The sequence below is a fragment of the Hydra vulgaris genome, chromosome 13 (assembly GCF_038396675.1).
Source record: "Hydra vulgaris chromosome 13, alternate assembly HydraT2T_AEP".
NCBI lineage: Eukaryota > Metazoa > Cnidaria > Hydrozoa > Anthoathecata > Hydridae > Hydra > Hydra vulgaris.
The window spans coordinates 38,204,854-38,210,853 of record NC_088932.1 but is presented as its reverse complement, the minus strand read 5'-3'; the positions used below and the strand labels follow the sequence as shown (position 1 = coordinate 38,210,853).

The 6,000-nt window shown below is 27.8% G+C and overlaps 1 protein-coding gene across 4 annotated transcripts in view; it reads left to right on the top strand.

Moving 5' to 3' along the window:
• The first annotated feature begins 4,356 nt into the window (after window positions 1-4,356).
• The window catches only part of LOC100215899 (long-chain-fatty-acid--CoA ligase ACSBG2), a 54,275-nt gene continuing 52,631 nt past the window's right edge, over window positions 4,357-6,000 (top strand). Inside the window, exons 1-2 of one of the 4 annotated variants that reach the window (XM_065816457.1) lie at window positions 4,407-4,451; window positions 4,670-4,733. The gene's annotated coding sequence lies outside the window, so the exon portion shown is untranslated. Of the gene's footprint in view, window positions 4,530-4,669; window positions 4,734-6,000 lie in introns of all 4 variants that reach the window. The other 3 variants (XM_065816455.1, XM_065816458.1, XM_065816456.1) reach the window with 3 other exon arrangements.

Sequence of the window (6,000 nt, the reverse complement as noted above, 5' to 3'; positions counted from 1 at the left end):
CTAACTACTAATCAATTTCCGTCCCGTAACGATCTAAAATACAAATATAAACCGTAACGTCCACTAAACAAATCGTAGCAAAATTAAACTTTTACTACTTGCCTGATGATTGTGATAACACATGAAACTCAGAGTTGCAATATTAAATTATATTATAAACATTAGCATTTAGCTAATTCCTGGTACTGCGGGTAACAGTAACATATATATTATATAGCTCTAGTTTATCTATTGAGCACTCTTTCAAGTATACAATATTATGCATGATAATATAAAGATATTTTCTTTATTCATATATATACACTTACGTATATATATATATATATATATATATATATATATATATATATATATATATATATATATATATATATATATATATATATATATATATATATATATATATATATATATATATATATGTAAATTATGTTAGTGTATTTTACAAATAGAGTGCTCAATGTTCTTAAAGAACAGAGCAATAATAAATTATATATATAATTTATATATATATATATATATATATATATATATATATATATATATATATATATATATATATATATATATATATATATATATATATATATATATATATATATATATATATGTATGAAGAGTACAATGGAAAAAACAGCAGAGTCACATTTTTCACATTTTGAGAAAACCTAAATTAAAGGTTTGAAACCTTTTTATTACAAATTATGTGAGAAACTGTCAATTCTTTTAATTTTAAAGGGAAGGTCATCCATTTAAGCATCAAATTTTAACAAATAAATATTCTGAAAATCATGTTAGGTCATGGAAAATTTTGTTTTTTCAAAATGTGTTCAGATTGGACTCTGCTGTTTTTTCCGTTGATTAGGACTTTGCCTGTTTTTCTATTGTAACACATAAGAAATAACTATATAAAACCATTAAATTTTAAAATTTTTTTATTTTAAACAAATAAAAAAATAAAAAATGCATGAACATTCACTGGTCTTGACCCTCATCTTCAACTTTATCGTCATACGGCAGAGCATCATAGAATGCCTCATTGGTGGTAAATTTTTTGAGGACTTGGAGGTCTTTGTACTTTGCAGCTGATATAGCCAGTCTGTCTTCATACAAAGCTACTGGCACTGCTGTGCATACTGAAAAATTGTTTTTTTTCGTTGGAACAATGATGTTTGTTTTCAAGAAAATACAGTTCCATGAGTCTCTGTGACAAACGGTCCCTGGACCTTCATCCTTGTTAAAAACCATTTCCCGAATGGGGCGCGTGGGGAACGGGCAGCCTTTCTTATACAATGGCCTTAGAAAGCCGGAGAAGTTTTTGACCAGATCCTGTTTAACATCAGTCACGTTAAATGGTGTAGGATGTTTTCGTGCTTCACTAAATATTTTTATCCAGTCTTCTGGAACACTAGCACTAGACTTTGTATTTACTGGACCCATGTCCCTGTCACACTCCATATAAGAATGTCCGCGCTCAGGGAATGTCACTGTCACTGAGGTAAACCTTTTTCTATGGTGCACCATATAATCTAAAAACCAATCAGGGTAAAGTTCTTATTCTGTCCTGAGCAGGACTCGCAGAATAGTTCAAGGTGAGTAACCTCTTCGCTGACCTTGGTTGTGATGTGGTCATACAGGAAAGAAGCCACCTCATCTGAACCTTTCCTAGCGACAGTCTCATCATAGCAGTAAAGAAAAACATCATCAGTTGATAGTTGGTGAATGTTAAATGATTGGTATGTGAGCTTTCTGTTGTAGTAAAAGTCATTGGTGGACTTGTTAGGTAGGTTGACATTTTTTTGGTAGTCAAACGTAAAGGCCTCAAGATGAGGTGTAATCTTGGCCCTTCGCTTAGCGTCTCTTTTTCTCCGGTAGAATGTGTCAGCCTTTCGCTGGTGGAGATCTTTTTGAAATTTTAACTGCTTCAGGTCCCTTATGAGGACTTCATTTGTTGGGTCTGATTCAAGAGTCTTTGTAGCAATTTCTATTTTATAGAATGTCCTCTAGAGTTGAATTCTAATTATAGTTTGGCAAATTACAAACTAATTAGCCAACCACGAGGAAGCAATAAAAAAGGCGGAGGCATAGGTGTTTACGTGCTCAAAAAGTATTAATTTAAAATAAAAAAGCCATTAAGTGTAGCAAATAATAATTATGAAATAATTAAATATATGAAGATCACAATGGAAATCAAAACGGCAGAGTCACATATAACGTTATTATATGGACCCTGCCTTTTATTTCCTTGTCACTGGTGGACACTGCTGTTTTTTCCATTGTATACCATATTTTCTTATTCCATTTTACCATAGACTATGTCGGTTTTTTCATTTGAAACTTGGTTTAAAAGAAGCATTTTTCAATGCTTTATTACCCAAGGGCCATAACTGAAAAATTATAAAAATGTGACTGCCGTTTTTTCCATTGTGGTCTTCATATATATATATATATATATATACAAATATATACTGGCAAATATTAAAGTAATATACATGAATTTATAACATCTAATTTATTATAAACTGTGTCCCAGCCACGGCTATAAACCCCTGCTAAATCTTTTAATATTGCCGGGGCCGGGTTTGTAAAAACTCCCATATTATCATATGCTATTTACCAGATTTACTCACTTAAAGTTTTTTGTACAACAGTTAGAATTTTTAAAAAAAGTTTGTTTATCTTTTTTATAAGCTTTGTTAACTGACCTTTCTTTTTATTTTTTTTTCCAATTTTAGCAAAATGTAACTTTCATCACTTTGTGATCAGAAATTGTTATAATGTTTTATTAAGTCTTTAACATTTTAATTTTTATGACGTACTTTACATCTTTTTATTACGTTAACACATAATTTTTGTTTCTATTTTAATTTGGTCATAGAGATCAATTTAATTTGTTGTAAAAATGCAACCACAGAGGCTAATCACGAGGTTCTTTATCATTTTTTTTTGTAGTTATTGTCTTTAAGTAAGATCTTGTTGTTAGTGTTTCCAGCTGCCAGACAATAAAGTTTATATAAGCATTTTAAGTGGCGTTTGATGTGGTTTTTACATCAATATATCATGTTTTAAGGCAATACATATATATATATATATATATATATATATATATATATATATATATAATATATATATATATATATATATATATATATATATATATATATATCGATAATATATTTCTTCCGTATCACTTTTGTGCAATTATATTGTGGAAACCCCTGGAGTATTTTGATGAAAATAATGTGATTTACAATTTTAATAGTTTTTAAATAATAATTTTAGTTAATACGTTGTTAATTACTTGCTTGCCCCACCTCACTTTGCCTAGACGATAATTCGTCTGACTTTTTTTCTCGTAAACTTCGGGAAGTCACTTGACTTCCCGTGACTTCCCAAAGTTCACGGGAAAAAAAAGTCAGACAAAACATTGTTTACACTTTGCCCTGTTGTGATTGACGTCTTCTAAACTGCTAGGAAACAATTAGCGCTTGTGTTTTAATATTAACATCAATGTATTTGTAACGATGTATATATAACGATGTTTTTAAATAATATATTCGCATTTTTTAGCACATCTTCTTTTTGCTTTTTACTTACTTTACTTTCTTCACAAAATTCACTTAATTTTTGTCCGTGGTGGTGGATAATGACGCTTTGTAGAGAAATGAGTCTGCTTTCTGCGGGCGTTTTCTATGTGCGTATATCACATAGATGTGGTACACCACGCTTATGTGTTCTTTATTTCACAATTACTTGGACGAGGATAAACCACAATACCGTATAAATAATTATACCGTATTTATAATATATATCAGCATAAATAATTTTAATGTATAATAAGTATAAATAATTATAACGTAATTATACCGTATAAATAATTAAATCCTATCAAGTACAACGTGAACGAGCAAGTAAAGACATTAGTGTCTCTGAGAAACTTAGGAAATTTCCCCATAACACAATGCCTCTAAAATTGAAAAATATTTACTTTATCATAATCAGTTATATATTATTATAGTTGTCAATCTTTAGGAATAGAATCAGTGCCCGAAATGATGCTATATTATTAAAATTTGCAAGGTGCAGTACATGATGAATTTAAAAAAAAGTATTAAACTTATTGTAAAAATATTTTTTAACGTCCTACTTATCCTTATTTTACCCTATGAATACTGAATGTCAAATGCCAACTAGCCGGCTTTTTCAGGAATAAAGCCGGCTAGTTGGCATTTGACATTCAGTTTTATGTATATATATTTATATTTATTTATGTATGTATATTTATATTTATGTATATATATTTATATTTGCATATATATATTTATATACTTTGTATGTTCATGCAGTATTTTTTTTATTTATAACATAATAGTGTTAATAAGCCAATTACACGCATGGAGTGCCAATTACGCTAAAAATTTCTAACGTTAAGCATAAATCAAATCAAGATGGTATGATTGAATTTGTATTGTTTTTAAATATAATTAGTTTTAAGTTCATAAAATTTTGTAGGTATAGCTCATAACAAGGTATGCATAAAATATATACTTGTTTTAAATATTGATCTCTTCATTAAAAAACTATATTTTAATAATATTATAAAATAAATCATATATTTATATATTTTTAGTGAGCATAAAAATTCATATATTTATACAAACATTTTTAGTGAGCATCTTGAGAGCCTAGAACATTTTTAGTGAATTTAAAAGATATTTCCTTTCTCTAAAAATGTATGATGACTTTTTATTTACTTATTACTATATAATTTTATACTTATTGGCTAGGTAATTATAGGATATACTACTAAATAGTTCAAAAACAACCTGATAGGAAAAACATCTGTGGTCCGATCTAGATGCAAATGGTCCACTTAAAATACGCTAAAATGATTTGCTATTTACTTATCTATTATTTATCATAATATTTACTTATTACCGAGAGATTTTGTTCTTCTATTATTTAGTTAAGAGCTTTAATTTTTGTTAAAATATTTTAAAATATCTTAAAATCTTTGAATGTCGCATATTTACTTTGTAAGTTGTGTTCTCAAAGTAAGTGCTAGATTAATTTAGATTTTGGATTACCCGCGAACCAAATAAACCTAAATGATATTAAGGAAAGTTTTTTTTTAAAAAGATTGCACTTTGTTTTTTCTAAAACGTACTTTATAAAATCAAGCTTCTTTTCAATAATACACTAAATAAAAAAATATATATTAGTTATGTGTTTTAATATTACTGTAAACCTTATACGTTAATCTGATATGCAAGGAAATAAAGAGAAAATAATCCTGCTTTTTTCTCCTTATATTCAATAGATAACGTATAATTTAATATATTCGATTCCGTTGAATAATGGGATTTAAAAAGTACTTTCTCGGCAAAATAACGCAGCTTTAAGAATAAAAAAGTGTGACTTACTATTAAACAGTTAACTGCTAAAACAATAATCTGGTATATGATTGTAACCATAATAATTATTGAGAAGTTTAAAATAATACTTCAGATAATTACCATCTATAATATAAACATCTAAGGGTCGAACAGATGTGTTGTTTTGATATAACGGTTGACTTCATATGTGACAATTTTTCTCCTTAATATTTATCTTGTTACAATACATAAATTATGGACTGTTTTTACTATGGTTATGCAGTTAAGTCAAAGTATTTAAAAGAACTTCTGATAACGACAAGACCAAAAGTAGGACAACAGAAATTAATAAAAACATTAACAAAATCTATAAATTAATAAAATATTGAACAATATCTATAATATTACCAAACAGAAAAAAACTGAGAATCAATGAACTACTAGAGTATTGCTTTAAAAAGAATAGAAGGATAAGTTGCTTTACTTGTTTCTTTAAGTATTTTTTTAATTATATGTTCGGTTTAAAAATTTAAAGCTTCAAGTATTGAAGTTTTATGACTTAAAGTGAATAAGATAAATACTTGGCAAATAATATTTACCAAGTTCAAAGCAGAGACAAGGTTTT